At 40.7% G+C, this 23,815-nt stretch overlaps 3 pseudogenes; all 3 read right to left on the bottom strand.

Annotated features, from left to right (window-relative positions):
• Window positions 1–2,495: 2,495 nt before the first annotated feature.
• LOC139015820 (pumilio homolog 3 pseudogene) lies at window positions 2,496–11,359 on the bottom strand (annotated as a pseudogene).
• Window positions 11,360–16,372: 5,013 nt separating this feature from the next.
• On the bottom strand, window positions 16,373–17,104 carry LOC139015734 (TCF3 fusion partner pseudogene; annotated as a pseudogene).
• A 3,420-nt stretch (window positions 17,105–20,524) lies between these two features.
• Window positions 20,525–20,852, bottom strand: LOC139015735 (large ribosomal subunit protein P1 pseudogene; annotated as a pseudogene).
• Between the last annotated feature and the right edge of the window lie 2,963 nt (window positions 20,853–23,815).

A 23,815-nucleotide genomic window follows, 5' to 3' on the forward strand; every position in this document is an offset into this window, starting at 1 on the left:
AAGACCATAAATAAAACTATGACATTATTTAAGAATATAGAAGTAAATACAACAGAAATAACTAAACAAGTTAAAAATGGTTGTTTCTAAGGGGGGCATAGAGATGGTAGGAGTGCAGAGTAAGAAAATAATTACCTTTTTAGGTTAGATACCACATAGTGTTAAAAATATATTCATTGATAAACTAATAGAAATTAATACACCTAAAAAATGAATATTTCCTCTAATTCTTCCTTCAGAAATCACACTCTTTTACCATTTGCATAAATTCTGTACTCTGCCTACATCTAAGTGCAGTTTGTCAGTTGGTGTTCCTACACCAGTTTTGAAACAGTTTCCTTCTATGAAATTAATTAGTAAACACACTGTTGGAGAAGGTAATCGGGAAGGTGTGACCTCTGGTGGACCCACCAGCTGGACTCGGGCAACCGGAATTGGAGGCTCCTCACCCCTCCTGGGTCCTTGGAGTGCACCTGCTGCCTGCTATTCCCACACTGGCAGCCATTTCAAGGACGCAGCTCTGAGAGAGCAATGTGTTAATGAAACCATCTGGGTGGTGTGAGGGACTGAGCCCCATTAAGGCCTCTATATAAACTCTTAACACTCTGACAAGTGGGTGTGGAGATCTCATTTTAGGTCCACCGAGACAAGCCTTATATTAAGTTCTCTTGCTTATGAAATCTGCCACCTAGCACCCTGTGTGCTCTGCCTCCTTCATCCATTTCTCCTTGCCCTTGGTGCACAGAGTCCAGTATTTTAAGCATCACAAACCTCACAACTTTATGAGGGTCTAATAAAATAATACATACAAGACACATGGTGGAGTGCCTAGAATGTCTCCATTCTGTCTTCACAAAAATGTTAGGTTTGTTGTGATCATAGAATTTCTAATGTGAGAACTTATACAATACTAGAGGCCTGGTGCATGAAAGTTTGTGCACTCGGGGGGTCTCTCAGCCCAGTCTTCACCCTCTCACAGACCAGGAGCCCTTGGGGGATGTCAGACTGATGGCTTAGGCATGCTCGGGGAGCAGGCCTAAGCCGCAGTCTGGCCTCCCTATGCTGGAGACGACCCGCAGGCCAATCGGGGGACGGCACTGGCTGGTGAGCAGCCTGCCCTGCCCCCAATCGCCCCTCCACCACCACTGATCACCGCCGTCCCCTAATCGCCATCCCTTCCCTCTGCCCACTGGCATCCGCCTTGGCTGGCCTGGTGCCTCCTGCTCACTGGCCCTGCCCCCTGCCGACTGGTCATTCCACTGTTTGGTCGATTTGCATATTAGGTTTTTATTACATAGGATATTGACTTCTCTTTGCTTTTATTTAAATACAGAAGGTGCACATTTTCTCTGTCAATATAACTATTGATCAAGTTTTTCCAATCCTCACTATTGGTATTTTGGGTCCAATAATTCTTTGTTGTTGGGGACTATCCAGGGCATTGCCAGATGTCTCCCAGCAACCCTGGGCTTCAGCCCCTGGATGCCAGTAGCAGGGCCTTCATTCCCAAACTTCCACAACCAATAATGTCTCCAAGACATTATCAAGGTCCTCTGGGGTGGGAGGGAGGATGCAAAAATCACTGCTTGTTGAGATACATTGATAAATATCTACTCATTTCCCCCAATGGCTGTACTGTCTTTCCACAGAGGTACCAAGATGTATTTCACTATTCCTTGATCATTGAATATTTGATTTCTTTCATATTTTTAATATTATAAAATGCTAAATGAATATTTTGGTTTAAAATTTACAACCACAATGCTGTGACAAATATTATTGTACATAAATATTTGGCTGTGTCTCATATAATATCCTGGAATAAGGCAATAGGGCATACATAAATAAGATATATTTAAATTTAAATTATAAAGCTATAGCTATTTTTAAATATATATATATATGAATATATACATGACATATTCATATATATATATATATATATATATATAATTTCAGTATCCCTAAAATCATTAAGATTTTTTATACTAAAAACATATCTAAATAAAAATAAAACCTTTTGCCATTATTGTCAAGGTATCAAACTTGGGAGCAAGAACTTTACTGGGGAAGACGCTATCTGCTGATTTTCAGGCATCATAACTAAACCATAAAAATCCTCTTGAGAGCATTTTTCTCCAAAAAGAGAAGTTTAGACTGTAAGTTTCTGGAACAGTAGAAAACTGACAAATGGCTCCATTTTCAAAGATAAAGGTTCTATGGGGCCATTAAGATATATTTATTATTTATGGGAGGTTAATGTATTAGTTTGGAAAGTCAGGCTTCAGAAATGACTTACTTTCTTCCTATAGGCAAATAGATGTGCAGACTAATTTTACAAAAGTAAACTTTTTCTTTAGAAAGCATTTTATGCATAAATTTCTATACAACGAAGAAACACATACACAGAGTGCACAAATGGTAAGGGGGACCCTCACCCCCTTCTTTTCTATTCTGGGAAAACAGATAAGAAGAGAAAGAGTTATTCCATCTTGTTAATCATTTCCATCTATGCAGACAGTTTTTTCAAGTAGCATTACTATTCCTTTGCTGGTATTTTTGTGTGTTTTTTTTTTTCCCAACGTGGGATTAGTTCAATCCAGCTTTGACTTTATTTTCAACTTCCTGGTAAGACTCTGGAGAAGGCTAGAAAGAATAAAGTCCCAGACTTCAGGCCCTTCATACCCAGATGCTCTATGAGTGTTTTCCCAAAACAATCTTGTCTTCTGTGTTCTTTCACCTTTTTATTTTGCTCTATTAACCACTGCAGGAGAAGATGTCCTGTAGGAGGTTCTGCAAGGTGAAGTTCTCCCTCCTTGCTACCCGGATGCAATTCTCCTGCTGTCAAGCTGGTGATGTCATTCAGGGCAGGTGGACCTTCTCCAATGGCAGTTCCCAGAAAGTCCATCACCAACACACATGCAGACTTACCAACACCACTTCTTGGACATGTCCTTGCAGGTAGGGTAACAAAGCTGGAGAGGTGGGTTCTGAGAGCTCTCTGTGATGGGCCTCTGTATCTTTCTTACTGTGTGTGTTTCCATCTCAGTTCTTCAAAAGCCTATTTCCTCTGTTCTTCATTGCCATAATTAATATGACACTGGATCCCACGAGCAAATGCAATGTTTCATTTTTCCTTGAATCAACTTCCGCAAATAGCTCATCAACTTCAGTCTTTTTCTTTGTCACAGTCTTTTCTTCTTAAGATCCCCCAAATCTTCTTTGCCTGAGCAACAGTGACATAGTTCTGGTTTTATCACTGAGTTGTCTGCTTTGCTTCAGTTCTTTTTGAAATCATCCCATTTCTGTTTCATGGGTGATAATCCATCACTTTTAAAGTCTGGCTGGGATTTTCTCTTCTTGTTGACTTTATTTGCCTGCTGGAATTTTTTCTTTGATATTTTATCCCCTTGCTGCTTATTCTTGAACTGCATCACACCTGTTTTCCCTGGTAGTAGGGCACTTTTCTCAAAGTTCTTAGATGTGATTTTTAGGTCCACCTCCCTTTAACAACATTTCTTGGGAACGTCTTTGAATCATTGTTTTTGTGAAATCTGTTCTCTTCTTGTGATGGCTTTATACCTTTCCCTGTGATTTTCTTCTTCTCTGAGTTCCATCAGAGCAACTCAGCACACTTGTGGCCCCGATAGATGCAGCTCCTACTGCCACTTCCTCTTTAAGTTAAATTTTTGTGGTGTTTTATTTAGAGGAACAGATGAACTATGTGTTACTATCAGCTTGCTTATTCCAGATGCACAGTTAAGAAACTTTTAAAAAACTAATTAATATAAATAAAGGAATATAATATTTCAGAAAGAGCCCAGAGAGGAAACACCAAGGGAAGCATTTCTGTTCTATTGCTTTGGCAATCAGGACGTACAGATATTTCCTTCCTGTTAGCTTAAAGCCGTCCAGATGCACAGAACCATAAAAACCAACATGAAGTGTTAATGAGATTGAGAGGTGCTGGTAAGATGTCTAGATCCTGAATATTTTATGACCTGTCACCATTCAGAGGGTGTCAGGATTTACCCTCCTTAAAGCTCAGTCTTCAAAGACATGATAAAAGCATACAAACAAACCTCCGGCATCTGATGGAATAATTGTCACAACAATGTCCCAGGGACCCTTAGTGCTTTAAAGGTCCATAAAGAAAACTATAGTTGGAGCCAGCTGTATATATATTTTTGTTTGTTTTCAATTTTTGCTATTTTTGAACTGTGATTTCACACATGTCCAAATGCCGGGTTTCAATCTTCTCAAAATCATCTTCATGCAGGTCTGCATATCATCGACTTAGCCCATAATTAGTCACCACCTTGCATCAGAGAAAAAGTCTCTTAATAGTCCAGTGTCTCATACAGGAATGCTAATAGTTTTTCTTTAATCAAATTCTTTTATTACAAAAATAAATTCTTCTTTGAATAATCTTTGAGGGCACAGATTATGAAAATACAAAAAAAATAAAAGCACAACACACACCATATTTTCATCCCTAAGAAACTATCATTTTTCTTCTTGGTATATCCTCCCAAACTTTTTATGTTTATATATGACTATGTATTTTTTTTCTTTTTACAAAATGAAATTATACTCTATGTGCTGATTTATAACATGCTTTCTTCAGTTAGTGGTCTCCATTATTCCATGGCAATATATTTTTCCTTATATTACACTCAGTTCTGCAATCAAATTTCCTTAAATGTCCCTAAAATGTCCTTTACAGCTGGTTTCTTCCAAAGATAATCTATTCCAGAAACATATTCCATTTGGTATTTGTGTTCTCTCAGCTCCTTTTTCCTTAGCAGGTCACTTTTAATGACGCTCATTTTTTGACAAGACCTGGCCTAGTGTCCTACAGAAGGTCCATCCTTCTGCATTTGTGTGCAGTTTCCTCATGGTGTCATGTAAGTTAAACAACTTCCATGTAAGGTAAACAGCTTTTGTGGATCCTGAAATCTGAAAGCTATATCTACAGGCTAGAGAATTTAAGTTAAGTAAGTTTTCTAAAATACATTTTAAGTGATGTTATTTACTTTATATCTCATCTCATCAAGAAACATATATTACCTGGTTTGTTCCACCATTTATACCAATGATACTATTTGATCAGAGTGACGACAGACTGAGCCCTCAATTGTCCCCATACATTCTCATCATTGCAACTAGAAGCTAAAATGTGGTATAACTTTTGTATCACCATATGAATTTCGAGTTTAATCATCTACCGTATGCTTAATGGATCTGACATTTATTCAGTCCTTTTTTGAGTTAATATATTTACTAAAGGGGATTGTGGAATGATAATTTTTTTGTTCTTATTTATTAGCTGTCATTCTTCTGTAAAGTAGAGTTTTCCCTCATCATGGTTTATTTGGTTATAGTTCTTAATTCAAAATTAGGATACTTGCCCTTTCTTCTCCTTTTAGTTACTGGTATTCAAAGAGCTGGACTGTTTTATTGCTATCTCAAATGGCAATTTCTGGCTTCTATTATCTTTTTAACATTTTGGACTCATAAAAATGTCATTGGGTTAATGTTTCAATTGACTAATTTTTTATTCTCAATTTTTTTACAATTTAAATAGTATAATGCAAAGCTGATAAGCCCTGTAATGGTGCTTGTTGTGTCCTCTTAACTCAGCTGTTATTGTCTCTTAATTTCTGTTTTGAAATATTTTAAACATATAGAAAATAGAATAGAAGAAAGAACTCCACACTGCTCTGCACCAAGCCTCCACAATTATCAACACACATCCAAATTTGTTTCTTCTACAGTTTTAACCACTCCCCTCTTTATATTCTTTGAAAGCAAATTCCAAATATATAATTTCATTTAATCCATAAATATATTCTAAAAGACAAAGACTCTTATGACAACTATCAAACCTCACAATATATCTAAAAATCTATGAACAATGATTTCTTAAATATTATTAAATATCGTGTCAGTGGTTATGTTTCTGTCTTTTTAAAATTTTTATTGAATTTATTAGGGTGACATTGGTTAACAAAATTATATAGCTTTGAAGTCATCAGTTCTATAATACATCATCTGTATATTGCATTGAGTTTTCAACAACCAAAGTCAAGTCTCTTTCCATCACCATTTATCCCCACTTTACACACTTCTATCTTTCCCTCTGATAATCACCATATTGTGTCTATGAGGTGTTTTTTTTGTTTTTGTTTGTTTGTTTTTGCTTAATCTCTTCCATTTTTCTCCCAGTCCCCCCACTCCTCCTCCTTTCTGACTCCTGTCAGTCTGCTCTCTGTATCTATGAGTGTGTTTCTATTTTGTTTATTTATTTTGTCCATTAGATTTCACATTTATAAGTTAAATCATATGGTATTTGTCTTTCTCTGACTGGCTTAATTTTACTTAGCATAAAACTCTCCAGTCCATCCACACTCTCCAAAAAAGGTAAGATTTTCTTCTTTTTTATGGCCAAGTAGTATTCCATTGTGTAAATGTACCAAGGCTTCGTTATCCACTAATCTACTGCTGGCATACTGTTTTGCACTGTGGCTACACCAATCTTCATTCCCACCAACAGAACACATATGTGGGTTCCCTTTGCTCCATATCCTCACTAACACTTGTCTGTTGATTTATTGGTGTTAGTCATTCTGACAAGTGTTTGGTATCTCATTGTAGTTTTACTTTGCATTTCTCTGACTATTAGTGGCATTGAGCATCTTTTCATATGCACATCCTCTTTGGAAAAGTATCTATTCAGGTCTTTTGCCCCCTCTCAGTTAGATTGTTTTGTGTATTTTTTTGATGATGAGTTTTTTATAAAATCTGGATATTAACCCCTTATCAAATGCATCATTGATGAATATGTACTCTCATTCAGTGGGTTGTCTTTTTATTTTGTTGATAATTTTCTTTGCTGTGCAAAACTTTTTAGTTTGATGTAGTCCTTTTTGTTTTGTTTGCCCAAGGAGATATATCAGAAAAAATATTGCTACAAGAACTGACCAAGATTTTACTGCTTATGTTTAGTTCTAGGATTTTTATGGTTTCAAATCTTACATTTAAGTCTTTAATCCATATTTAGTTGATTCTTGTGTACAGTGTGAGGGGGTGGTCTAGTTTTGCACATATCTCTCCAGTTTTCCCAACATCATTTATTGAATAGGCTGTCTTTACACCATTGTATGTTCTTGCCACCTTTGTCAAATATTAATTGATCATAAAGGTGCGAGTTTATTTATTAATCATAAAGGTACGGGTTTATTTATTACTTGAAACAAACAAAAATGTGAATACAACATTCTAAAATCTATGGAACACAGCACAAGTAGTCCTAAGAGGGAATTTCATAGCATTTCAGGCCTACCTCAAGGCCTGTTCTCTGTTCTGATCCATTGATCTATACGTCTGTTTTTATGCCAGTACCATGATGTTTTGGTTACTATGGTCTTGTAGTATAGTTTTATATCAGGTATTGCTATACCTCCAACTTTGTTCTTCTTTCTCAAGACTGTGGCTATTCACAGTCACTGTGGTTCCATATACATTTTTGGAATATTTGCTGTAATTCTTTGAAATACATCATTGATAACTTGATGAGAATTTAGCTGAATCTATAGATTTCTTTGGGCATTATAGACATTATAATGATGCTAATTCTTCCTATTTTAGAACATGGTATATACTCCCATTCGTTTGTATCTTCCTCAATTTCTTTCTTCAGTATCTTATAGTTTTCTGAGTACAGGTCTTTTATATCCTTGTCTAAATTATTCTTAGTTATTTTATTTTTAATGCTATTATAAACGGGATTGTTTTTTTAGATTCTCTTTTAAATAGTTCATTATTGATTTACTAAAATGCAACTGATTTCTGGATATTTATTCTGTGTCCTGCTACTTTACTGAATTGATTTATCAGTCCTAATAGGTTTTTTTTCTTTCTGTAGAATCTTCAGAGTTTTCTGTATACAGTGTCTTGTCATCTATAAATGACAGTTTTACTTCTTTCTTTCCAATTTGGATGCCTTTTATTTCTTCTTGTCTGATTGCTGTGGCTAAGACTTTAAGTACTGGGTTGAATAAGAGTGATGAAAGCAGACATTCCTGTCTTTTTCCTGATATTAAGGGAAATGCTTTCAGTTTTTGCCCTTTCAGTATGATGTAGACTGTTTTTCATGTATGGCCTTTATTACATTGAGGTATTTTTACTTTGCCGAGTTTTTATCCTAAACGGTGCTGAATTTTATCAATCTCTTTTTTCTGAATCTATATAAGGATCATGTGACTTTTATTCTTTATTTTGTTCATGTGGTATATCACATTTATTGATTTGTGGATATTGTACCAACCTTGCATCCACAGAATAAAACTCACTTGAAAATAGTATTTGATCTTTTGAATGGATCCCTGGATTCAGTTTGCTAATATTTTGTTGAGGATTTTTGTATCTATGTTCATTAGGGATATTGGCCTATAATTTTCTTTCTTTATAGTACCTATATCTGTTTTGAAATTAGGATAATGCTGTCCTCATGAAGTGAGCTTGAGAGTTTTATCTCCTCTTAAAATTTTGGAATAGTTTGAGAAGGATAAATGTAGAATGTTTTATAAAATTCACCTATGAAGCCATTTGGTGTATGACTTTTGTTTGCTGGAGGTTTTTTTTAATTGTTGTTACTGCTTAAATTTCAGCTGTTTTAAACTGTCTATTCATATTTTACGATTATTCCTGATTCAATTTTGGAAGATTGTATGTTTGTAAGAATTTACATACTTTGTTCACACTGTGAAACTTATTGGCATACATTTGTTCATAATATTTTCTTATAATTCTTTGTATTTTTGTTGCATCAGTTTTTAGTTATCTTCATTCATTACTGGTATTATTATTTTGGGTCATCTCTATTCTTTTCTTGATGAGTATGGTTAAAGTTTTAGCAACCTTGTTTAATTTTGAAGAACCAGATCTTGGTTTCATTAATTTTTTAGACTCTTATTTTATTTTATTATATTTTAAATATACTTTATTGATTTTTTACAGAGAGGAAGGGAGAGGGATAGAGAGTTAGAAACACTGATGAGAGAGAAACATCGATCAGCTGTCTCCTGCACACCCACTACTGGGGATGTGCCCGCAACCAAGGTACATGTCCTTGATGGGAATCAAACCTGGGACCTTTCAGTCCGCAGGCTGACGCTCTATCCACTGAGCCAAACCAGTTAGGGCTAGACTCTATTTTATTTATTTCTGCTGTGATCTTTATTTTCTTTCTGCTACTCATATTGGGCTTTGTTTGAAATTTTTCTAGTTCCTATAAGTTAAAATTTTTTAGAGATTTTATTAGTTTCTTGAGGTAGGCCTGAAATGCTGTGAATTTCCCTCTTAAAACTACTTGTGCTGTGATCCATAGATTTTAGAATGTTGTATTCAAATTTTTGTTTGTTTCAAGAATTCTGTTGATTTCTTCTTTTATCTCATTCTTAACTCATTCTTTGTTTAGGAATATGTTATTTAGTCTTTTTGTGTTTTTCAGTGTGTTTTTTTTCCTGTGATTAATTTCTAGTTTCATACCATTATGGTCAGATGATTTCAATCTTCTGAAATTTACTGAGACTTGTTTTTTGGCCTAACATGTTGTCTATCCTAGAAAATGTTTTATGTGCACTTGAACAGAACATATATTCTGCAGCTTTGGGGTGAAATGCTCTGAAAATATCAATTAGCTCCATCTTCTCTATTGTGTTATTTAATGCTGCTCTTTTCTTGTTGATTTTCTGTATGGAAGATCTACCCATTGATGTCAATGGAGTGTTAAAATTCCTACTATGACTGTATTATTGTCAGTGTCTTCCTTTATGTCTATCAAGATTTGCTTTATATATTTAGGTGCTCTTATTTTGGATGTATAAATGGATATAAGGGTTATATCCTCTTGTTGAATTGCTCTCTTTATCACTATGTAGTGTCCTTTGTCTCTTATTATAGCCTCTGTTTTAAAATCTATTTTGTCTGATATATCCACCTCAGCTATTCTTTCATTTCTATTTCATGAATATCTTTGTGCACCCCTTTATTTTTAGTCTGTGTGTATCTTTAATTCTGAGGTGGGTCTCTTGTAGACAGCATATTATGGGTCTTGTTTTCCTATCCATTTAGCAACTCTATGTCTTTTTATTGGGAAGCATTTCAGCCATTTACATTTAAAGTAATTATTGATATGTATTTATTTTATTTTATCATTTATAAATACGTTTCTCTGTTTCTTCTTCTTCTTCTTCTTCTTCTTCTTCTTCTTCTTCTTCTTCTTTTTCTTCTTCTTCTTCTTCTTCCTCTTCCTCTTCCTCCTCTTCCTCTTCTTCTTTTTTTTTTTAGAAGACCCTTTAACATTTATTGTAATATTTGTTTGGTGGAAATGGACTCCCTCAGCTTTTTCTTATCTGGAAAGGTCTTTATTTCTCCTTTAATTTTAAATGATAGCCCATAGTAGTTTTAATTATAGGTGTTTAAATATTATAAAATTATAGGTGTCCATAACTTTAAATATTTCATGTCAATCTCTTATGGCCTGAAATGTTCCTGTTGAGAAATTAGCTGACTGTTTGACTGGAGCTATCTTGTAGGTAATTGTCTTCCTCCTGCTGCTTACAGAATTTTTTTTTGTCTTTCACCTTTGTCATTTTAATTGTGATGTGCCTTTGTATGGGCCTCTTTGGATTTATTTGTTTGTTATTCTCTTTGCTTTCTGGATTTGTGTGTATTTTCCTTTCCCCAAGCTCAGGAATTTTTCAGTAATTATTTCTTCAAATAAGTTTTTTTTAATATATTTTATTGATTTTTTACAGAGAGGAAGGGAGAGGGATAGAGATAGAAACATCGATGAGAGAGAAACATCGATCAGCTGCCTCCTGCACACTCCCCAGTGGGGATGTGCCCGCAACCAAGGTACATGCCCTTGACCGGAATCAAACCTGGGACCCTTGAGTCTGCAGGCCAATGCTCTATCCACTGAGCCAAACCGGTTAGGGCTTCAAATAAGTTTTTGATCCCTTACTCTCTTCTTTTTCTGGTACCCTTATGCACATAATTTGTTGAGCTTCATATTGTCCCAACTATCTCTTAAACTTTCTCATTTTTTAATACTTCTTTTTTTTTTCTGCTCTTATTGGGTGTTTTCTGCTACCTTGTCTTCCTAATTGCTGATTTGATCCTCTGCTTCATCTAACTTACTATTTATTCCTTGCTGTGTATCTTTCATTTCAGCTATTGCAGTCTTCATGTTTGACTGGTTCTTTTTTATGGTTTCTATATCCTTTATCATGCAGTTAAATTTCTCACCAAATTCCCTGAGCATACTTATAACCACTTTTTTGAACTCCATATCTGGAAAAATTCTCACCTCCATTTCATTTAGCTCATTTTCTGGAGATTTCTTCTGTTCTTTTATTTGTGGCTTTTTTTTTTTTTTTTGTCTTTTCGTTTTGGCTGCCTCCTGGTGTTTGTTTCTATGTATTAGCTAGAACTGTTGTGTCTCCCTGCCTTGGTAGGGTGGCCTTATGTAGTAGGTGTTCTACGGGACCTAATGGTGCAATCTCCTTGATCACCTGAGCTGAGTGCTCCACGAATATCCCTTTTGTAGGTTATGTGAGCCCTCCTGTTATAATTGAGTCTTGATCACTATTGGCCCATTCATGTGTGGGTTATCCCTCAGACTGGCTGACTATGAAGGATCGACCCCCACCACAGTGTACAAGCTGCTGTTCAGGTTCTGTCCACAGGAAGCAACATTTGCCTCAGCAGGATCTGGTGCCTGCTGAGATCTCCTTTTACATATATGCTACTTGGGAAAATTACCTGGACCCTGCTCTGATGTTGTCTAAATCTGGAAATTGGGTATATTGGTTCTGGGCAGTCTTGGGAGGGACTCTGGTTCAGGTAAATAACAGACACTGCCTGAGACTAGGTCTGGGCAACCTATTTAGAGTTACAAAGCAATCCACAGCTGGGCCTGGGTGTGCACAGAAAGGACCAGGATGCATACCAACCCCAGCTTCCACCAGCACTGAGCCCAGAAGCAGGTCAGCCAAAGGTGGAAGAAACCCTGAGATTAGCTTCTGCCTGCCTTTGCCTGTTGTCTGCCTGTTAGGCTCAGTCACTGGAAGAGCCTTTACTGGTACTGGAGTTGCATAAGGTAGGTTATCAGTGAGTCACCAGATTGGAACGAGTGCTGTTCACCATATTTAAACAGATTTAAACTCAGTGCCAGTGTTGGGCCTATGGCCACTTAATAAAAGTCCCAGGATATACTAAGTTTATCTGTCATCTGCCAAGTATTTGCAAACCTTTGTAACTGTGCAGTCTCAGCAGAGTTTATCAGGTTCAAACAGACCAAGATTTGGCCGTGTAAAGGGAGGGCTCTGCTCCAGTCAGGCATGTAAGAGAAAATGGCTCCAGTCTTAGAGCCACACAACCTTGTCACTTTCTAATTGTGCCCAGACCTCCTACAGAGCCCAAGCTCAGCAGGAGGGACTGCCTTGAGTTGGGAAGGAGGGGCAATAGATCTCCCATGAGGGGGAGGGTCTGGTCAGGCTCCTTGGAAGGTGGCAGCATTGGTCCCTAACCCTAACCCTAACCCTAACCCTATATTGGAAAATCTTGAGTTTTAATGTCATTCAAAATAATTACTTATTTGATATATCAGACAATATAAAGAAAATGGTTCAAAAATAACATATCTATATTATTAAAAGAAAAACTTGGAAGGAAATCTTGAAATAGCATATTTCCTTTTATACTTACACCATTTTCCACTAAGGCGGTAGAATCAAACTTTCATGTTATAAAGTCATTGAGAACAATACTTCTATTGCATAATTATGTTTGAAAATAGCTCTTAGTAGAAGGCCATAGAGAGAGAGGACAGCTAGAGTACAGCTTAGGATAGCTTCCCAGCTTCTGTCTTAAAGGGCTGCCTCTGCTATTTCTACAGTGGAATGGACAATTCTTTGAGCTATGACAGTTATTAAGATTGTTTTTTTTTTTAATTTTTATCCTCTTTCCTCTCCATCACTGCTAGCACCCATGCACTATCTAGCCTTTTTATACTTAGACATGACCACAGTATCGCCCACCCAGGACAGGGCAGCTTCTTCTGGCAGAGGTGTGTGTTTGCTTTGTTTTCTAAGTCCATTCTTCAGGTTCCCTTAGCACTTCTGGATTGTCCCCAGTGTGCAGTATTTACCACTCCACCATTAGCCCACTGTATTGTAGTTTCCTGCTCCTATTTTACTGCTTTTGGGGACATTTCCCCCAATTCATACACTTTTTGATTTCTGTGACTTTTGCAATGTATATCCACCCAGTATCTGTGAATGTGCAAATTGTGGGGGCCTCATTTATTCCTCTGGTTATTTCAAAGATTTAAAAAGAGAAATAAAGTGATCTGTGCTTGGATTTATCCCAAATTACTGCTATAACTCACAGCCTTTAGATTGTCTTTGTTATTAACAACTGAACCCAAATTCAATTGTTGGGTTATTTTATTTTATTTATTTTTGGCTTATAAAGGGCTCTGAGATTATTACACCTGTGGTCAATAATTGAGTATCTAAAGGAAGGAGAAATTAGCTTAGGTATGGTTTATAACTGTTTGTTATACTGTTCCCTGGGAGTTAATAAGAGCAGTCTAAGTTTCCAAAAGTCTATGATACATCATCTCTTTGCTGAATAATTAATACATTTCAGTACATTTATGAGGTATTAACTCTTGAACCCTATTTTTTTAAAAATTAAAGATGGTAAGAGGCAAGACATAGGAGGCAATTTGTATTAAACATTTGATTCAAGTACTCTGGTTAACTCTGCCAGTGAGAGCAAAGATAGGCAAGCATTATACCCATGGCTCTTAGGCAAATAGACTTGACCCATTTTATTTTGTCTTCATCACATTTTTTTTTTTTTTTTTTGGTATAAAATCTCAGTAATTGTCCTTTGAACATTTTCTTTTCAAAAGCATCCCAGGAATGTTAAAACATGTGCCATCTTTTTTTTTTTTTTTAAATATATTTTATTGATTTTTTCACAGAGAGGAAGGGAGAGAGATAGAGAGTTAGAAACATCGATGAGAGAGAAACACCGACCAGCTGCCTCCTGCACATCTCCTACTGGGGATGTGCCTGCAACCCAGGTACATGCCCTTGACCGGAATCGAACCTGGGACCTTTCAGTCCGCAGGCCGACGCTCTATCCACTGAGCCAAACCGGTTTCGGCAACATGTGCCATCTTTGTTGGTATCTTTACTGAGTCTCATATTATCCTCCATGATATATTTTTCTTGGTGAATAAGACATTCTTTTTCAATTATAATGCTTTTATATTTATAGTTTTCAAAAAATATATAAAATATTTCTAAATGTAATTTGGAAAGCTCTCATAAGCTATTTTATATAAACTAAAGGCTCGGTGCACCCTTTTGCAGTCTGGGACCCCTTGGGGGATGTCTGCCTGCCAGCTTAGGCCCGATACTTTGGGATTGGACCTAAGCCGGCAGGCAGACATCCCTCTCACAGTCCAGGGTTCTGGCACTCCAGGACCCCTCGCTCTTTATTACCATCTGCAGCGGAGGCAGGAGAGGCTCCCACCACCACTGCTGTACTCGCCAGCTGTGAACCTGGCTTCTGACTGTGTGGCACTCCCCCTGTGAGTAACGTGCTGGGAATCCACAGCTCCTGGCCTCTCCCTTCTCGGTTTCCTCCTTGGGTCAGTTCATCCCAGGTGAGGGACACAGGCAGGCATTGCCACGTCCCAGGTCAGGGACACAGGCAGGGACACAGGGAGCAGCTCCTGAGTTGAACGTCTGCCCCCTGGTGGTCAGTGCATGTCATAGTGAATGGTCATTCCCCCATTCGGTTGATTTGCATATTAGGGTTTTATCATATAGGATGTTTTCATTTGATTATTTTTCCATTATTTAAATAAAATTTAAAATTCACCTGTTTTTTTATTATCACTTCCTTATTATTATTTTTATTTAAAAGTTAACTAATGTATTTGGATACATCTTCCCATCTAATGAGTTTGTAATAGATTTTTACTATTTTCAAACATATTTAAATTTTGTAATTCATAAAGTGAAATTTTACTTTAAAGTATTTATTTTTTATTCATGGATTTTTCAACAAATTGTATTTTTTCTATCACAAATAATTAAAATACAGGCATTTCATGCTGTGCTAAGTAAAATTACTTTAAAGTTGAAAAGCAAATCACATCTAACATGTTTAAGATACAGAAATCACAAGGCTAACCCCAGGGCTGTTTGTGAGAGGGCAGAACTGGTCCTGTCACCAGAGGGCGCTGTGTAACTAGGGAACAATGAACAGTTTGTCCAAGAAGGTGAGAGGCTTGACATTTTTTTTTTCTTGTGAATTTTCTTTTATTGGGACATAGGGGGTAGGTAACTTGGTGGTTATACCCCACCAGGGTACTGTCCATTCTAATCTTCCGAGGCGTGACATTTAAAAGACAAAGATAAAGCTTCTCAAATACATCTCCACAAAAAGTGGCCAATATGCATTCTCACACGTCTGAGAATTTCATTGAAGTGAACCTATTATAAACATGGACTATTTTTCATTAGAAATATATTTATCATGTTTAACACCAAAATACAGGGTAGAGCAAAAGTAGGTTCACAGTTGTGAGTATATGAAACAAAGTTTATTCTCGTATCATTTTTTATTAATTACTAGAGGCCCGGTGCACAAAAATTTGTGCACTCGGGTGGGTCCCTCAGCCCGGCCTGTGCCCTCTCGCAATCTGGGGCCCCTTGGGGGCCCCTTCCCCTGGCTGCTGGCACCAGTTTTCCTCCAGTGCCCGGATCCCAGGCCTTCGCTCTTCGCCAGGAGGGGCCCGCGCAGTGGGCGAGGGGCTTAGCTCTTTTAAAAATACTTCTGAATGTTTGGTAAATAACCCTATAGGAATATACTTTCTGGAACATGTTGGTTGTTAAGGGCTGATTTGGGTAATCAACAAAATGTATGTTAAAATCCTAATCCCCAGAACCTCAGAATGTACCTGTATATGGAGATAAGATCTTTAAAGAGGGGATTACATTAAATTGAGGCAATTCCAGTGGGACCCTTAGCCCATTTCACTGAAGTCCTTATAAGAAGAGGAATGTTGGGGTCCTGCCCAGCAGGTCCAGGGGTTCCCAAAGGTGTGGACAGAGTCGGCGAAGAAGGAATGACACAGAGGCAGCGTTCAGGTAATCATCATAGCCAGGTTCTCTTTTTATTGTCCTGTTACATCTATATTTATACTATTTGATCCTATAAGCATGCCTCTATAAGCTTTTTTTTGCCGAGGAGAGCATGGGGTCCGTTTATTGGGGGGTCAGTCAAAGGGAGAGCTGGCTAGGGTGGGGTAGGGCAGCAGCTTGTCTGGCCCCCGAGAAACCCAACTTGAGTCCAGAGCCTCAACTGCTTTGAAGCCAAAGTCTTCCTCCACCTTTATCTGCACGGAGGCCAGCTCCGGAGTCAGCGGGACTCCCGCCTGGTGCCCTTCCTGTGGCGCCCGCTGCGCTCGCTGCCTCTTCCACCCGCTGGGCCCCTCACCAGGGGCCGGGCTGCTGGCTTCTGTGGGCGCTGGCGTCCTCCTGGGCAGGGACAGCCCCTCTTTCTCCGGATGCTCGTTCTCAGCGTTGCCTGGGGTGGGGGCGTCTGTGCCCTGGCTGCCCTCGTCCTCCAGTGTGATGGTGAACTGGCTGGCCCGGTAGTCATCGCCTTAGGAGTCTAGCACCTTCTTGAAGAACCTCCGCTCCTGCTGGAGTCTCCGTGTTATCCTCTGTACCTGATGGAGCCTGTTCAGGACCCGCTTGTTCACCTGCTTGATCCCCCTGCAGTGCCGACCCAGTGCCTGGTACTTCCTGTGATTGAGTTCCCGTTGGCACCGCTGTTGCTGGCCTCGGGCTGCCTCCTCCTCTTCATCTCGCTCATGGAGGCTGGAGCTGCCCAGACCCCCAGACACGAACTCCACTTTGGTCTCAAGCTCGCTTTCCAGGATGTGACCTGAGAACTTCTCAAAGCCCACGGCTGCCATGGACCCCTCTCTCTGCTCCAGCTCCATTTCTCCCTGGCTCCCAGTGCAGAACTTCCAACCTTGCAAGCCTCTAGTTTAAAGTGGCTTGCAAAATGACACAGCCCATCCAATTTCACAGCCAGGCACCCAGGCCCCGGCCGCTAAGCCTCCTGGGAGTTGTAGTTCTCTATGTCCGGCTTGCCTCCCTCACGCCACCCCCATCCCAGTCCCAACTGAAAGGCCCTGCTGGCTGGTCTAACCCTGTGGCCAGGCATCTGAGTCACCTCGGGTCTTTATTCCTGTCCTGACACCGCGCCATCTGACCACGGAGACTCTCCTCTTGGGAGGCCCCTGGGTCTCCTTCTGGGTCTCCTCAGGCCAGGCACCGGATCGTGTGCCCCAGCGGCGATGCAGCCCTGGAGCCTGAGTCTCCTTCTGGGGCCTGGCTGCATCGCCCCCGGGGACCTGATCGTGTGCCCCAGCTGCGACGCAGCCCGGGCCCCTGGGTCTCCTCAGCCCAGGCACCAGATAGCATGCTCCAGCGGCTTCTGGGTCTCCTGCTGGGGCCTGGCTGCGCCACCCCCGAGGACTGGATCTCTTGCCCAGCTGCAACGCAGCCCCGGCCCCTGGGTCTCCCCAGCCCAGGCACCAAATAGCGTTCCCCAGCAGTGACGCAGCCTCGGCCTGGCGCCTGGGTCTTCTTCTGGGTCTCCTCAGCCCAGGCACCAGATAGCGTTCCCCAGCGGCGACGCAGCCTCAGCCGGCGCATGGGTCACCTTCTGGGTCTCCTGCTGGGGCCTGGCTGCATCACCCAGGGGACCCGGATCTCCGTGCCCAGCTGCGACGCAGCCCAGGCACCGGATCGCGGGCCTCAGTGGCTACACAGCCCCGGTGCCTGGGTCGCCCTCTGGATCTCCTACTGGGACCTGGCTGCGTCGCCCGGATCACGTGCCCCAGCAGCGACGCAGCTCCTGAGCCTGGGTCACCTTCTGGATATCCTGCTGGGGCCTGGCTGCGTTACCCCGGGACCGGATGGTGTCCCCAGGCAGCTATGCAGCCGGCCTCTGGCCCCGCCTCTGGGTGTTCTCCCATCACTGGTGATCAGGGATCTGAGAAGCCAGGCGGGGCAGGGAAGAGGCAGATATTCACCTCTTCCCTGCCCCACCCAGCTTCTCCGATTACTGGCCCAGGGCCGGCAAAGGTTGCCAGGTTCTCCTATCACAGAAGCCGGCAAAGGCGGCCTGGCTTCTCTGAACAAAGGCAGCTCGGTTCTCTGGCTCTTGGCTGCCACCTGGGTTGCCGATGCAGTCAGCAGCATGCTGCTTCTTCCCTCCTTCCCCTTTCTCCTCCCAGCATTGCGGCTACATATGCAAATTAACCGCCATCTTTGTTCATGGTTAACCGCCATCTTGGCTGACAGTTAATTTGCATAAGGATATGCTGATTAGCCAATGGGAAGGGTAGCGATAGTACGCTAATTACCATGTTTCTCTTTTATTAGTGTAGATTGTATTATTTTACATATAAAAGTGATAAATCTACTTTTGTCCCACCCTGTAATACAATTGTATAATATTTGGGAAAACATAAATAAGCAAAGATCCTATATAATAAAGAGGTAATATGCTAATTTGTCTGTTACGGTGTCCAAGTCATGACCAGTCAATTGTGCATGCACAGGAGCTGGAGGGTGGGGATGGGGGCGGGGTCTTCCACCCCCAGCAGAGGCACACCTAGGCCTGCCCAGCGCTAATGTCCCACCCAGCGCTGAGGTGATGCTGTCTGCCTGTGTCCCTGACCCAGGATGTGGCACTGCCTGTGTGTATCCCTCCCCCAGCACAGAGCTGCTTCGGTGTCTCGGTGAACTTTGCAACCAACCCAAGGAGGAAACTGAGAGGGGAGAGGCCGGGAGCTGTGGATTCCCAGCACTTTAGTCACTTAAAAACAGCCCTGCTTGGCATGTGAGGTGGCTGTACATTTAGCTGATAAGTGAGGGTACTGAACACCACTGTCGCTGGGCTCTGGTCGGTCTGAGGCCCGAATGTCCACCACGAGAAGGAGAAAACGGAGGGAGGGGCCCAGAGGAAGGGAGGACAATCGAATGAAACGTGTCTAGACTTTGCCCAGCCCTCTCTCTCTTTCCGCTGCCTACAAAAGCCCCAGGCCTGGCCACAGTTCTGTCTCCAACTTTTAGTCCCCTGTTCTCCAACCACAGAGGAAAGAAATAAGGAAGCAGTCCATGCTGCCTCCAGAAAGTATCTATATACCTGATCGGCTGGTCACCTCCCACAGAGGGAGGCCAGACTGCGGCTTAGGTCTGCTCTCCATGTCAGAAGGACATCCCGTGAGGGCTCCCGGACTGTGAGGTGGGGGCTGAGGGAACCCCTCCCCCGTGCACAATTTTCATGCACCAGGCCTCTAGTAAGTAAATAAAAATTGATACAACCTGGCAAATCAGTCAAAAGCACTGTTTACATTTTATGAGTCATTTGTGTATGTGTGTAAATATATATAGGTAGAGATTTAAGATTTTTTCCCCCACAATATTATACGTTGTTCACTTTATTTGCTGAAATATTTGTAAGCCATATTTTAATATATGAATTATGTGAACGTACTTTGATTAAATTAACCATTCCACTATTATTGATCAATCACACTGTTTCTAGTTTTTCACTGTTGTAACCATTATTTTGAATTACATATTAGTAAAAACCTTTTTAAAATTATATATCGGATTATATAACTGATAAGTGATATTGAGATACTGATGGGTTGGATATGCATGAACTTTTGAGACTAGGATAGGGTCTGCTAATTGTCTATCCACTTCCACTCTCTCCATGCCTGCAGACTGTCATGTGGCAGAGCTCTGGCAGTAAAACCTAACTGAAGATGGACCCGTGGAAAAGTTCTGTTCAGAGAAGACCCTCTTGGCATTGTTCCTTTTTGCCTTTAGCATTGGAATGTGCCAAAATGTTGTCACAGGCCTGGAGCTTTAGCAACTGCACATGGAAAATAAACAGCAACCTGGGAACGGCTTGGTGTGCCTGCACACAGAGGAAATGCAACGCGGGAGGGAGAGAGACAGAAAGGAGAATGAGAATGTATTGATAAGGAGCTGCCATTCCATCCCCAGACTCTCCATCTCCAGTTTTCTCATTATGTGAGAAAATCAAACACCTAAATCGTTTAAGTCACTACCACTTTAGCTTTGCTATGGACAATTTAATTCCTAATTTATCTAATAGGCAACCGCCTTTACGTAAAGCACATCTCACAGCTGCATATTAAACAGCCCAGTTCACTGTGCTCTCATTGGCCCTGGATGTCTTATGTTGCAATCTTTTCTTTCTAATTTCATATGGAACAATACATTTTTAGTTACAATTGTATTTCTTTGATTACTACAGAGATTAATATTTTTTCCCGAGTTCAGCTTTTTATTGAATGTGTTACAAAAGAGGTTTAGTCAAAAAGACCAACGCCCATGTCATCAGCAGCCTCCTCAGATTCTTCTTTCTTTGCCTCCACTTTCTGCTCCTCAGCTGGGGCAGCAGTGGTGGGGGCAGGACCTCCTGCTGGTGCGGCACCAGCTGCTGGGGCAGGTCCACCAGCCCGTCCTTGCAGATGAGTCTCCCCACATTGACATTGGCCAGAGCCTTTGCCAGAAGCCTGGCCGGGAAGGTTCAACATTCACACCACCTGCTTTAATGAGGACGTAAGTCTGTCCTCTGTCACCGTCATGCGGGATAAGGGCCCAGTAGATTCAGGCGAGCTCCCAGCCAGAGGCCATGCAGTGGCTGAGTGCTCCCCAGCCAGGTGCTAGTCGCAGGGTCAGGTTCCGGCCTCCCCACCAGGTTGCCTTAGCTTCTCCAGCCGAGCACCTCCGGCAGCTGGGAAAAGCAGAGATTTCATTTTTAAAACATGATCATTGACCGTTTGTGTGTCTCCTTTACCTTTGTTTCTACTGGAATATTTGCTTTACTGCATTTATAAAGGTTTTTTTGTAAACTGAGAGTATCAACTTTTGATCTTCCATATGTGCTGTATTTTCTATTTCATCATTTATTACTTACTGATTATTGCAATTTTTACTTTGCAATTTTGTTTTTGTGCAAATTTATTACTTTCTGTTTGTTGTGATGCGTGTTGGTGTGTTAATGCATAAAATGTCCTTGCAGCGTTTCTGTCCCCAAGTCAAATACTGACATTTCCCTCTGGCTGTGTATTAATGCCATAGTATTTCACTAAGTCTGTAATTTAGCTGAAATCCATTTCACATAAGGAACATATCCAACTCACTATTTTTTCTATCAAATAACTTATTTTCCCATTTATCCTATATCATTCTATGTATTATTTGTGTTTCTTGATCAGTAAAATCACAATATTGTAGATGTCTATGATGTACCAGAATTGCTACAAATAGAATAATGAAACAAACATCCTACCCAAAAGGAATGAGTAGTTTATTTTGGAAACAGGCAAATCGTTTATTTCGGTAAGATGTGATCTGGACTGGAAAAGGGACCCTCTCGGAGTACTCTGTCTTTTTTCCCTTTCTAGCCCACATGTAGTTACACGTTAAAGCAATCTCTCACATACTTCTTTGTCCCTATTATTTTAGAAAATGTGTACGTGTCAGCGCACGAGGCTGTAGGGCACACTGTGCCTGGTTTGTGTGATGTTGCTTGTTGAATTTACGAGGGTGTGCCCTCCTCTGTGATCTGCCTTCATGGTGATTTCGTCCTCTTGCTTTTGAATGTCACCCGGCTCAGCTGATGGTTCTGGAATGCAGGGTGTCCTGCTGCCCTCTGGCGCCCTCTCTGGAATTCATCCGTATGCCACTAGTTTAGCCAGGTCACGTGCAGAAACACCTCTACTACAGCAACACCAGTGTTAGGTCACCCGCAGGAACTGCCTTGAAAGGAATGATGTTCCCAGAGGAGATTATAACCATGCCATCAAAAGGTTCTCCACAGGCTCAGATTTTCAAGCAAGATACAGAAGCTGGCAAACTGTCAGAAACCCAGCGTGAGATGAGTCTGTATGAAGCCAATCACAATGCCACTGTCAGAGAACTCTCCTGCCCTTCTTCTCTTACTTGAAAATGAACATATATAAAAGTTTCCATAACTTTGCTTTTTATTTTTATTATTACTTTTCATTAATCCTCACCAGAGAATATTTTTCCATTGATTTTTAGGGAGAGGGGAAGAGAGAGGGAAAGACTGAGAGAAACATCAATGTGAGAGCAACACATAGATTGGTTGCCTACTGCAGGAGCCCCAACCAGGGCCCGGGCCAGTGAGGAGCCTGCAACCAAGGTCTGTGCCCTTGACCGGAATCGAACCCAGGACTCTAGTCCACAGGCCGACACTCTATCCACTGAGCTATACCAGCTAGGGCATAACTTGGCTTTATTTCTTACTCCAATGGCAACGATGTTCCCTCTTATGGTCAAATTAAGTTAAAGTTTTATTTTAAAAGGGATTTCTGTGTTTGTTTGATTTCATCTCGATCTCTGGGCTGTCACTTTGTGAGCTAAAGCTTGTAGACAGAGTAATGTCGTGACAGTTGCCCTTTGCAAAGAGTGGTCCTGAGCAATGATTACACAGTCAGGGTAAGCTGGGAACCATTTTCATGTTGAATCTAAAAAAAAAAAGGGGAGTACAAAATAATTGACAGATAATTCTGAATCCCCAAGCTCTCTGCCATAGGTTTCAGAGATGTACATATTTCTCATAGTTTACCTGATGTTTGACCATGAACACCTAAAACTTTACTATTTGAAAGAATTAATAACCAGAAACCTAATTTACAATGGATTAGGGAGCCTAGCTCATGCACATGTCAGCACATTCTTGCCTCCTACAGGCAGAGATGTACCTTGCATCTCTGGTAGGAAGTGGCACTACTGTACTGTCTCAGCAGGAAGAAAATAAAGGTTCCTCTTTGCCCAGTAACAGCTCAACCAATGGGAGCTGGCCATAACACAGTCAATAAGTCACTACACTTTAAAATTTTAGTTTCCTCCTAAGGACTCTTCATTTACAAAAGCCCCTGGCAAATCCATACAAGAGCCTTCCTCAGCTGTGTTTCTTTAGACATGCATGCGGCTCACCATGAGACTCCATGTTGTTCCTGAATAACCCGATTAGCTGGAGAAATACAAGCTATCTAATTGTATAAGCTCAACAGTTCTTTTTTTTTTCCCCCCCCAGGTTCTTTTTTTTTTTTTTTTAATAATTAAATCTTTATTGTTCAGATTATTACATTTGTTCCTCTTTTTCCCCCCCATAACTCCCCTCCTCCCAGTTCCCACCCCACCCTCCGCCCTCACTCCCCACCCACTGTCCTCATCCATAGGTGCATGATTTTTGTCCAGTCTCTTCCCGCATTTCTCACACCCCTTCCCCCTGCAAGAATAGTCTGTCCATTCCCTTTCTATGTCCCTGATTCATTATAATCACCAGTTCATTCTGTTCATCAGATTATTTATTCACTTGATTCTTAGATTCACTTGTTGATAGATGCATATTTGTTGTTCATAATTTGTATCTTTACCTTTTTCTTCTTCTTCCTCTTCTTAAAGGATACCTTTCAGCATTTCATATAATACTGGTTTGGTGGTGATGAACTCCTTTAGCTTTTCCTTATCTGTGAAGCTCTTTATCTGACCTTCAATTCTGAATGATAGATTTGCTGGATAAAGTAATCTTGGTTGTAGGTTCTTGCTATTCATCACTTTGAATA

Source organism: Myotis yumanensis, unplaced genomic scaffold (genome assembly GCF_028538775.1).
Source record: "Myotis yumanensis isolate MYYU_CA2020_CCGP unplaced genomic scaffold, mMyoYum1.0.hap1 SCAF_8, whole genome shotgun sequence".
NCBI classification, from domain to species: domain Eukaryota; kingdom Metazoa; phylum Chordata; class Mammalia; order Chiroptera; family Vespertilionidae; genus Myotis; species Myotis yumanensis.